The following is a 13,235-nucleotide window of genomic DNA, read 5'->3' as shown; positions in this document are numbered from 1 at the left end:
TTCCCGTGGTAAACGTAACTTTCATGGTAAACTGGATTCCCGTAGTAAACTTTACTTTCATGGTAAACTGGATTCCCGTGGTAAACGTAACTTTCATTGTAAACTGGATTCCCGTGGTAAACGTAAATTTCATGGTAAACTGGATTCCCGTGGTAAACCTAACTTTCATGGTAAACTGGATTTCCTTGGTAAACATAACTTTCATGGTTAAACTGGATTCCCCTGGTAAACGCAACTTTCATGGTAAACTGGATTCCCGTGGTAGACATAACTTTCATGGTGAACTGGATTCCCGTACTAAACGTAACTTTCATGATAAACTGGACTCCCGTGGTAAACTTAACTTTCATGGTAAACTGGATTTGCGTGGTAAACGTAACTTTCATGGTAAAATGGATTCCCGTGGTAAACTTTACTTTCATGGTAAAATTGGCTCCCGTGGTAAACTTGAATATTCATGGTTAAACTGGATTCCCGTGGTAAATTTAACTTTCATGGTAAACTGGATTCCCGTTGTAAACGTAACTTGTATGGTAAACTGGATTCCCATGGTAAACGTAACTTTCGTTGTAAACTGGATTCCCACGGTAAACGTAACTTTCATGGTAAACTGAAATCCCATGGTAAACGTAACTTTCATGGTAAACTGGATTCCCGTGGTAAACGTAACTTTCATGGTAAACTGGACTCCCGTAGTAAACTTAACTTTCATGGTAAACTGGTTTCCCGTGGTAAACTTAACTTTCATGGTGAACTGGATTCCCGTGGTAAACTTAACTTTCATGGCAAACTGGATTCCCGTGGTAAACTTTACTTTCATGGTAAACTGGGCTCCCGTGGTAAACTGAACTTTCATGGTAAATTGGATTCCCGTGGTAAACTTTACTTTCATGGTAAGCTGGGCTCCCGTGGTAAACTGAATTTTCATGGTAACCTGGATTCCCTTGGTAAACTTTACTTTCATGGTAAACTGCATTCCCGTGGTAAACTTAACTTTCATGGTAAACTGGATTCCTGTGGTAAACGTAACTTTCATGGTAAACTGGATTCCTGTAGTAAACGTAACTTTCATGGTAAACTGGATTCCCGTGGTAAACGTAACTTTCATGGTAAACTGGATTCCCGTGGTAAACTTTACTTTCATGTTAAACTGGATTCCCGTGGTAAACGTAACTTTCATTGTAAACTGGATTCCCGTGGTAAAAGTAACTTTCATGGTAAACTGGATTCCCGTGGTAAACGTGCCTTTCTTGGTAAACTGGATTCCCGTGGTAAACGTAACTTTCATGGTAAACTGGTTTCCCGTGGTAAACGTAACTGTCATGGTAAACTGGATTCGCGTGGTAAACGTAACTTTCGTTGTAAACTGGATTCCCACGGTAAACGTAACTTTCATGGTAAACTGAAATCCCATGGTAAACGTAACTTTCATGGTAAACTGGATTCCCGTGGTAAACGTAACTTTCATGGTAAACTGGACTCCCGTAGTAAACTTAACTTTCATGGTAAACTGGATTCTCATGGTAAACCTAACTTTCATGGTAAACTTGATTCGCGGGGTAAATGTAACTTTCATGGTAAACTGGATTCCCGTGGTAAACTTCACTTTCATGGTAAACTGGATTCCCACGGTAAACGTAACATTCACGGTAAACTGGATTCCCGTGGTAAACTTTACTTTCATGGTAAACTGGGCTCCCGTGGTAAACGTAACTTTCATGGTATACTGGACTCCCATGGTAAACTTAACTTTCATGGTAAACTGGATTCCCGTGGTAAACGTAACTTTCATGGTAAACTGGATTCCCGTGGTAAACGTAACTTTCATGGTAAACTGGATTCCCGTAGTAAACTTTACTTTCATGGTAAACTGGATTCCCGTGGTAAACGTAACTTTCATTGTAAACTGGATTCCCGTGGTAAACGTAAATTTCATGGTAAACTGGATTCCCGTGGTAAACCTAACTTTCATGGTAAACTGGATTTCCTTGGTAAACATAACTTTCATGGTTAAACTGGATTCCCCTGGTAAACGCAACTTTCATGGTAAACTGGATTCCCGTGGTAGACATAACTTTCATGGTGAACTGGATTCCCGTACTAAACGTAACTTTCATGATAAACTGGACTCCCGTGGTAAACTTAACTTTCATGGTAAACTGGATTTGCGTGGTAAACGTAACTTTCATGGTAAAATGGATTCCCGTGGTAAACTTTACTTTCATGGTAAAATTGGCTCCCGTGGTAAACTTGAATAATCATGGTTAAACTGGATTCCCGTGGTAAATTTAACTTTCATGGTAAACTGGATTCCCGTTGTAAACGTAACTTGTATGGTAAACTGGATTCCCATGGTAAACGTAACTTTCGTTGTAAACTGGATTCCCACGGTAAACGTAACTTTCATGGTAAACTGAAATCCCATGGTAAACGTAACTTTCATGGTAAACTGGATTCCCGTGGTAAACGTAACTTTCATGGTAAACTGGACTCCCGTAGTAAACTTAACTTTCATGGTAAACTGGTTTCCCGTGGTAAACTTAACTTTCATGGTGAACTGGATTCCCGTGGTAAACTTAACTTTCATGGTAAACTGGATTCCCGTGGTAAACTTTACTTACATGGTAAACTGGGCTCCCGTGGTAAACTGAACTTTCATGGTAAATTGGATTCCCGTGGTAAACTTTACTTTCATGGTAAACTGGGATCCCGTGGTAAACTGAATTTTCATGGTAACCTGGATTCCCTTGGTAAACTTTACTTTCATGGTAAACTGCATTCCCGTGGTAAACTTAACTTTCATGGTAAACTGGATTCCTGTGGTAAACGTAACTTTCATGGTAAACTGGATTTCCGTGGTAAACGTAACTTTCAAGGTAAACTGGATTCCTGTAGTAAACGTAACTTTCATGGTAAACTGGATTCCCGTGGTAAACGTAATTTTCATGGTAAACTGGATTCCCGTGGTAAACTTTACTTTCATGTTAAACTGGATTCCCGTGGTAAACGTAACTTTCATTGTAAACTGGATTCCCGTGGTAAAAGTAACTTTCATGGTAAACTGGATTCCCGTGGTAAACGTGCCTTTCTTGGTAAACTGGATTCCCGTGGTAAACGTAACTTTCATGGTAAACTGGTTTCCCGTGGTAAACGTAACTGTCATGGTAAACTGGATTCGCGTGGTAAACGTAACTTTCATGGCAAACTGGATTCCCGTGGTAAACTTCACTTTCATGGTAAACTGGATTCCTGTGGTAAACGTAACTTTCATGGTAAAATGGATTCCCGTGGTAAACTTTACTTTCATGGTAAAATTGGCTCCCGTGGCAAACTTGAATATTCATGTTTAAACTCGATTCCCGTGGTAAATTTAACTTTCATGGTAAACTGGATTCCCGTTGTAAACGTAACTTGTATGGTAAACTGGATTCCCATGGTAAACGTAACTTTCGTTGTAAACTGGATTCCCACGGTAAACGTAACTTTCATGGTAAACTGAAATCCCATGGTAAACGTAACTTTCATGGTAAACTGGATTCCCGTGGTAAACGTAACTTTCATGGTAAACTGGACTCCCGTAGTAAACTTAACTTTCATGGTAAACTGGATTCTCATGGTAAACCTAACTTTCATGGTAAACTTGATTCGCGGGGTAAATGTAACTTTCATGGTAAACTGGTTTCCCGTGGTAAACTTCACTTTCATGGTAAACTGGATTCCCATGGTAAACGTAACTTTCATGGTAAACTGGTTTCCCGTGGTAAACTTAACTTTCATGGTGAACTGGATTCCCGTGGTAAACTTAACTTTCATGGTAAACTGGATTCCCGTGGTAAACTTTACTTTCATGGTAAACTGGGCTCCCGTGGTAAACTGAACTTTTATGGTAAATTGGATTCCCGTGGTAAGCTTTACTTTCATGGTAAACTGGGCTCCCGTGGTAAACTGAATTTTCATGGTAACCTGGATTCCCTTGGTAAACTTTACTTTCATGGTAAACTGCATTCCCGTGGTAAACTTAACTTTCATGGTAAACTGGATTCCTGTGGTAAACTTAACTTTCATGGTAAACTGGATTTGCGTGGTAAACGTAACTTTCATGGTAAAATGGATTCCCGTGGTAAACTTTACTTTCATGGTAAAATTGGCTCCCGTGGTAAACTTGAATATTCATGGTTAAACTGGATTCCCGTGGTAAATTTAACTTTCATGGTAAACTGGATTCCCGTTGTAAACGTAACTTGTATGGTAAACTGGATTCCCATGGTAAACGTAACTTTCGTTGTAAACTGGATTCCCACGGTAAACGTAACTTTCATGGTAAACTGAAATCCCATGGTAAACGTAACTTTCATGGTAAACTGGATTCCCGTGGTAAACGTAACTTTCATGGTAAACTGGACTCCCGTAGTAAACTTAACTTTCATGGTAAACTGGTTTCCCGTGGTAAACTTAACTTTCATGGTGAACTGGATTCCCGTGGTAAACTTAACTTTCATGGTAAACTGGATTCCCGTGGTAAACTTTACTTTCATGGTAAACTGGGCTCCCGTGGTAAACTGAACTTTCATGGTAAATTGGATTCCCGTGGTAAACTTTACTTTCATGGTAAACTGGGCTCCCGTGGTAAACTGAATTTTCATGGTAACCTGGATTCCCTTGGTAAACTTTACTTTCATGGTAAACTGCATTCCCGTGGTAAACTTAACTTTCATGGTAAACTGGATTCCTGTGGTAAACGTAACTTTCATGGTAAACTGGATTTCCGTGGTAAACGTAACTTTCATGGTAAACTGGATTCCTGTAGTAAACGTAACTTTCATGGTAAACTGGATTCCCGTGGTAAACGTAACTTTCATGGTAAACTGGATTCCCGTGGTAAACTTTACTTTCATGTTAAACTGGATTCCCGTGGTAAACGTAACTTTCATTGTAAACTGGATTCCCGTGGTAAAAGTAACTTTCATGGTAAACTGGATTCCCGTGGTAAACGTGCCTTTCTTGGTAAACTGGATTCCCGTGGTAAACGTAACTTTCATGGTAAACTGGTTTCCCGTGGTAAACGTAACTGTCATGGTAAACTGGATTCGCGTGGTAAACGTAACTTTCATGGCAAACTGGATTCCCGTGGTAAACTTCACTTTCATGGTAAACTGGATTCCTGTGGTAAACGTAACTTTCATGGTAAAATGGATTCCCGTGGTAAACTTTACTTTCATGGTAAAATTGGCTCCCGTGGTAAACTTGAATATTCATGGTTAAACTGGATTCCCGTGGTAAATTTAACTTTCATGGTAAACTGGATTCCCGTTGTAAACGTAACTTGTATGGTAAACTGGATTCCCATGGTAAACGTAACTTTCGTTGTAAACTGGATTCCCACGGTAAACGTAACTTTCATGGTAAACTGAAATCCCATGGTAAACGTAACTTTCATGGTAAACTGGATTCCCGTGGTAAACGTAACTTTCATGGTAAACTGGACTCCCGTAGTAAACTTAACTTTCATGGTAAACTGGATTCTCATGGTAAACCTAACTTTCATGGTAAACTTGATTCGCGGGGTAAATGTAACTTTCATGGTAAACTGGTTTCCCGTGGTAAACTTCACTTTCATGGTAAACTGGATTCCCATGGTAAACGTAACTTTCATGGTAAACTGGTTTCCCGTGGTAAACTTAACTTTCATGGTGAACTGGATTCCCGTGGTAAACTTTACTTTCATGGTAAACTGGGCTCCCGTGGTAAACTGAACTTTTATGGTAAATTGGATTCCCGTGGTAAGCTTTACTTTCATGGTAAACTGGGCTCCCGTGGTAAACTGAATTTTCATGGTAACCTGGATTCCCTTGGTAAACTTTACTTTCATGGTAAACTGCATTCCCGTGGTAAACTTAACTTTCATGGTAAACTGGATTCCCGTGGTAAACTTTACTTTCATGGTAAACTGGGCTCCCGTGGTAAACTGAACTTTTATGGTAAATTGGATTCCCGTGGTAAGCTTTACTTTCATGGTAAACTGGGCTCCCGTGGTAAACTGAATTTTCATGGTAACCTGGATTCCCTTGGTAAACTTTACTTTCATGGTAAACTGCATTCCCGTGGTAAACTTAACTTTCATGGTAAACTGGATTTCTGTGGTAAACGTAACTTTCATGGTAAACTGGATTTCCGTGGTAAACGTAACTTTCATGGTATACTGGACTCCCATGGTAAACTTAACTTTCATGGTAAACTGGATTTCCGTGGTAAACGTTCCTTTCTTGGTAAACTGGATTCCCGTGGTAAACGTAACTTTCATGGTAAACTGGATTCCCGTGGTAAACGTAACTTTCATTGTAAACTGGATTCCCGTGGTAAACGTAAATTTCATGGTAAACTGGATTCCCGTGGTAAACGTAACTTTCATGGTAAACTGGGCTCCCGTGGCAAACTGAACTTTCATGGTAAACTGAATTCCCGTGGTAAACATAACTTTCATGGTAAACTGGATTCCCGTGGTAAAATTAACTTTCATGGTAAACTGGATTCTCATGGTAAACCTAACTTTCATGGTAAACTTGATTCACGGGGTAAATGTAACTTTCATGGTAAACTGGTTTCCCGTGGTAAACTTAACTTTCATGGTAAACTGGATTCCCGTGGTAAACTTAACTTTCATGGTAAGCTGGATTCCCGTGCTAAACTTTACTTTCATTTTAAACTGGGCTCCCGTGGTAAACTTAACTTTCATGGTAAATTGGATTCCCGTGGTAAACTTTACTTTCATGGTAAACTGGGCTCCCGTGGTAAACTGAACTTTCATGGTAAACTGGATTCCCTTGGTAAACTTTACTTTCATGGTAAACTGCATTCCCGTGGTAAACTTAACTTTCATGGTAAACTGGATTCCTGTGGTAAAATGTAACTTTCATGGTAAACTGTATTTCCATGGTAAACGTAACTTTCATGGTAAACTGGATTCCCGTAGTAAACGTAACTTTCATGGTAAACTGGATTCCAGTGGTAAACGTAAATTTCATGGTAAACTGGATTCCCGTGGTAAACTTTACTTTCATGTTAAACTGGATTCCCGTGGTAAACGTACCTTTCTTGGTAAACTGCATTCCCGTGGTAAACGTACCTTTCTTGGTAAGCTGGATTCCCGTGGTAAACGTACATTTCATGGTAAACTGGATTCCCGTGGTAAATGTAACTTTCACGGTAAACTGGATTCCCGTGGTAAACTTTACTTTCATGGTAAACTGGGCTCCCGTGGTAAACGTAACTTTCATGGTAAACTGGGCTCCCGTGGCAAACTGAACTTTCATGGTAAACTGAATTCCCGTGGTAAACATAACTTTCATGGTAAACTGGATTCCCGTGGTAAAATTAACTTTCATGGTAAACTGGATTCCCGTGGTAAACTTTACTTTAATGGTAAACTGGGCTCCCATGGTAAACGTAACTTTCATGGTATACTGGACTCCCATGGTAAACTTAACTTTCATGGTAAACTGGATTCCTGTGGTAAACGTAACTTTCATGGTTAACTGGATTCCCGTGGTAAACTTAACTTTCATGGTAAACTGGATTCCCGTGGTAAACGTAACTTTCATGGTAAACTGGACTCCCATAGTAAACTTAACTTTCATGGTAAACTGGATTCTCATGGTAAACCTAACTTTCATGGTAAACTTGATTCACGGGGTAAATGTAACTTTCATGGTAAACTGGTTTCCCGTGGTAAACTTAACTTTCATGGTAAACTGGATTCCCGTGGTAAACTTTACTTTCATGGTAAACTGGGCTCCCGTGGTAAACTGAACTTTCATGGTAAACTGGATTCCCTTGGTAAACTTTACTTTCATGGTAAACTGCATTCCCGTGGTAAACTTAACTTTCATGGTAAACTGGATTCCTGTGGTAAACGTAACTTTCATGGTAAACTGGATTTCCATGGTAAACTTAACTTTCATGGTAAACTGGATTCCCGTAGTAAACGTAACTTTCATGGTAAACTGGATTCCAGTGGTAAACGTAACTTTCATGGTAAACTGGATTCCAGTGGTAAACTTTACTTTCATGTTAAACTGGATTCCCGTGGTAAACGTAACTTTCATTGTAAACTGGATTCCCGCGGTAAAAGTAACTTTCAAGGTAAACTGGATTCCCGTGGTAAACGTACCTTTCTTGGTAAACTGCATTCCCGTGGTAAACGTAACTTTCATGGTAAACTGGTTTCCCGTGGTAAACGTAACTTTCATGGTAAACTGGATTCTCGTGGTAAACGTAACTTTCATGGCAAACTGGATTCCCGTGGTAAACTTCACTTTCATGGTAAACTGGATTCCTGTGGTAAACGTAACTTTCAAGGTAAACTGGATTCCCGTGGTAAACTTTACTTTCATGGTAAACTGGATTCCCGTGTTAAACTTTACTTTCATGGTAAACTGGGCTCCCGTGGTAAAAGTAACTTTCATGGTAAACTGGATTCCCGTGGTAAACTTACCTTTCTTGGTAAACTGGATTCCCGTGGTAAACGTAACTTTCATGGTAAACTGGATTCCCGTGGATAACGTAACTTTCATGGTAAACTGGATTCCCGTGATAAACGTAACTTTCATGGTAAACTGGATTCCCGTGGTAAACATAACTTTCATGGTAATCTAGATTCCCATGGTAAACGTAACTTTCATGGTAAACTGGATTCCCGTGGTAAACTTTACTTTCATGGTAAACTGGGCTCCCGTGGTAAACTGAACTTTCATGGTAAATTGGATTCCCGTGGTATACTTTACTTTCATGGTAAACTGGGCTCCCGTGGTAAACGTAACTTTCATATGTAAACTGGGCTCCCGTGGCAAACTGAACTTTCATGGTAAACTGGATTCCCGTGGTAAACATACCTTTCTTGGTAAACTGGATTCCCGTGGTAAACGTAAATTTCATGGTAAACTGGATTCCCGTGGTAAACGTAACATTCACGGTAAACTGGATTCCCGTGGTAAACTTTACTTTCATGGTAAACTGGGCTCCTGTGGTAAACGTAACTTTCATGGTAAACTGGATTCCCGTAGTAAACGTAACTTTCATGGTAAACTGGATTCCAGTGGTAAACGTAACTTTCATGGTAAACTGGATTCCAGTGGTAAACTTTACTTTCATGTTAAACTGGATTCCCGTGGTAAACGTAACTTTCATTGTAAACTGGATTCCCGCGGTAAAAGTAACTTTCAAGGTAAACTGGATTCCCGTGGTAAACGTACCTTTCTTGGTAAACTGCATTCCCGTGGTAAACGTAACTTTCATGGTAAACTGGTTTCCCGTGGTAAACGTAACTTTCATGGTAAACTGGATTCTCGTGGTAAACGTAACTTTCATGGCAAACTGGATTCCCGTGGTAAACTTCACTTTCATGGTAAACTGGATTCCTGTGGTAAACGTAACTTTCAAGGTAAACTGGATTCCCGTGGTAAACTTTACTTTCATGGTAAACTGGATTCCCGTGTTAAACTTTACTTTCATGGTAAACTGGGCTCCCGTGGTAAAAGTAACTTTCATGGTAAACTGGATTCCCGTGGTAAACTTACCTTTCTTGGTAAACTGGATTCCCGTGGTAAACGTAACTTTCATGGTAAACTGGATTCCCGTGGATAACGTAACTTTCATGGTAAACTGGATTCCCGTGATAAACGTAACTTTCATGGTAAACTGGATTCCCGTGGTAAACATAACTTTCATGGTAATCTAGATTCCCATGGTAAACGTAACTTTCATGGTAAACTGGATTCCCGTGGTAAACTTTACTTTCATGGTAAACTGGGCTCCCGTGGTAAACTGAACTTTCATGGTAAATTGGATTCCCGTGGTATACTTTACTTTCATGGTAAACTGGGCTCCCGTGGTAAACGTAACTTTCATATGTAAACTGGGCTCCCGTGGCAAACTGAACTTTCATGGTAAACTGGATTCCCGTGGTAAACATACCTTTCTTGGTAAACTGGATTCCCGTGGTAAACGTAAATTTCATGGTAAACTGGATTCCCGTGGTAAACGTAACATTCACGGTAAACTGGATTCCCGTGGTAAACTTTACTTTCATGGTAAACTGGGCTCCTGTGGTAAACGTAACTTTCATGGTAAACTGGGCTCCCGTGGCAAACTGAACTTTCATGGTAAACTGGATTCCCGTGGTAAACGTAAATTTCATGGTAAACTGGATTCCTGTGGTAAACGTAACTTTCATGGTAAACTGGATTCCCGTAGTAAACGTAACTTTCATGGTAAACTGGATTCCCGTGGTAAACGTAAATTTCATGGTAAACTGGATTCCCGTGGTAAACGTAACTTTCACGGTAAACTGGATTCCCGTGGCAAACTTTACTTTCATGGTAAACTGGGCTCCCGTGGTAAACGTAACTTTCATGGTAAACTGGGCTCCCGTGGCAAACTGAACTTTCATGGTAAACTGGATTCCCGTGGTAAACGTAACTTTCATGGTAAACTGGATTCCTGTTGTAAAATTAACTTTCATGGTAAACTGGATTCCCGTGGTAAACTTTACTTTAATGGTAAACTGGGCTCCCGTGGTAAACGTAACTTTCGTGGTATACTGGACTGCCATGGTAAACTTAACTTTCATGGTAAACTGGATTCCTGTGGTAAACGTAACTTTCATGGTTAACTGGATTCCCGTGGTAAACTTAACTTTCATGGTAAACTGGATTCCCGTGGTAAACGTAACTTTCATGGTAAAATTGATTCCCGTGGTAAACGTTAATTTTATGGTAAATTGGATTCCCGTGGTAAACGTAACTTTCATGGTAAACTGGACTCCCATGGTAAACTTAACTTTCATGGTAAACTGGATTCGCGTGGTAAACGTAACTTTCATGGTAAAATGGATTCCCGTGTTAAACTTTACTTTCATGTTAAACTGGATTCCCGTGGTAAACGTAACTTTCATGTTAAACTGGATTCCCGTGGTAAACGTAACTTTCATGGTAAACTGGACTCCCGTAGTAAACTTAACTTTCATGGAAAACTGGATTCCCGTGGTAAACCTAACTTTCATGGTAAACTGGATTCCTGTGGTAAACGTAACTTTCATGATTAACTGGATTCCCGTGGTAAACATAACTTTCATGGTAAACTGGATTCCCGTAGTAAACGTAACTTTCATGGTAAACTGGATTCCCGTGGTAAACGTAAATTTCATGGTAAACTGGATTCCCGTGGTAAACGTAACTTTCACGGTAAACTGGATTCCCCTGGTAAACTTTACTTTCATGGTAAACTGGGCTCCCGTGGTAAACGTAACTTTCATGGTAAACTGGGCTCCTGTGGCAAACTGAACTTTCATTGTAAACTGGATTCCCGTGGTAAACGTAACTTTCATGGTAAACTGGATTCCCGTGGTAAAATTTACTTTCATGGTAAACTGGATTCCCGTGGTAAACTTTACTTTAATGGTAAACTGGGCTCCCGTGTTAAACGTAACTTTCATGGTGTACTGGACTCCCATGGTAAACTTAACTTTCATGGTAAACTGGATTCCTGTGGTAAACGTAACTTTCAGGGTTAACTGGATTCCCGTGGTAAACTTAACTTTCATGGTAAACTGGATTCCCGTGGTAAACGGTACTTTCATGGTAAAATGGATTCCCGTGGTAAACGTAAATTTCATGGTAAATTGGATTCCCGTGGTAAACGTAACTTTCATGGTAAACTAGACTCCCATCGAAATCTAACCACCTCTACGAGGAGGTATTCCACACATCCTTAAGATCATTCAACAGACTTCGGGATAAGAAGGCTCAACTAATCGAGCTCTCACCTTTCTGAAGAGATGCCGCGACTCTAAGGTAATACCAACCGCATTTACACTAACCTCTGCTGTTGCAACTTCTCTCAATGCAAAACGAATTCTAGCTAGAACTAGCTTCGCTCTTATCTCGAAAAAAATCAGACTTACACGCACCGAACTCGATCAGTTAGACAAGACAATCTACAAATCACACTTAAAATTGACAGCAACAATGTCTACATCGGATTGGGAACATGTAGACAATATGACTACCTCTTCGGCTGCCACTATGTCGAACAAATGTAGGGACAATTTGATTTCCAAATTCAATCACCTCTCCAGCAAAAAATCGGATCCACACTCCGAAAAGATAGACGTCAACAAAGTCGTAATTAATCGCATTAACAGTTCCATTTCTGATGGTCTGAAATCCGTTTTGGCTAAAGGTCTAAACTTTGCTGTCACACCGAGACACTTACCGGTTAATGATATCATTGCCCATGTCGACGTTGCACTCAAGGGCTTGAGTCACATCTCTGCAGACGTAGCAAGATCTGAAATCGCTGCAACCCTCAAAAACGCTAAGTTGCCACCCAGCAACATCAGCAAAGACGAACGTTTTGAATTATCTCAATTAAAAAAGAGGGATGATATTGTCGTCCTCTCAGCCGACAAAGGCAATGCCACTGTCATCATGGACAAAACAGAATATAACAACTAAATTCAAGAACTACTCAACGATGGCAGCTATACAAAAATAAAAAGAGATCCCACCAACAGCCTGGTCACCAAAACGAACAAAATCATCTCTGATTCAACAGCATTAATTGATGAGATCAAACAGTTCTCGTTGAAACCCTCTGCTACCAGACCACCAAGATTATATGGCCTTCCAAAGATACACAAAGAAGATACACCCCTTCGTCCCATCGTCTCTACTATCAGCTCCCCCACCTACAAACTGGCACGTTTTCTTGCTGATATACTGCGACCTTTCACTGGAAAAACCACCTCTGCGGTACTAAATTCTACTCACCTGGTATCGACAATCAAAGGCATTTCCCTGTCCCCAAACGACCTGCTTGTCAGTTTTGATGTGGTGTCCTTGTTCACCAAAGTCCCGGTACCTGACACCATCGCTATCATTGAAGACCTGGTTCATCAAGGACTGCATACTGATGTACCCCCCCTGGTGAGACATTGCTTAACCAACACATACTTCACCTGGAATGGAACTTTCTACAAACAAACTGAGGGCACCCCAATGGGCTCCCCCCTATCTCCGGTTGTAGCCAACGTGTTCATGGAAAAATTTGAAACTGACGCCATCCAGACTGCCACTCTACGCCCGACCTTATGGAAGAGGTACGTTGATGACACCTTTGTCATCTGGCCACATGGCCAGCCTGCTCTAGACCAATTCCGCGACCACATCAATTCCATACAC

Source organism: Petromyzon marinus, chromosome 74, assembly GCF_048934315.1.
Source record: "Petromyzon marinus isolate PM22_M1 ecotype Great Lakes invasive population chromosome 74, UKy_Petmar_22M1.pri1.0, whole genome shotgun sequence".
Lineage (NCBI taxonomy): Eukaryota > Metazoa > Chordata > Hyperoartia > Petromyzontiformes > Petromyzontidae > Petromyzon > Petromyzon marinus.
This window is presented reverse-complemented; position numbering follows the sequence as displayed.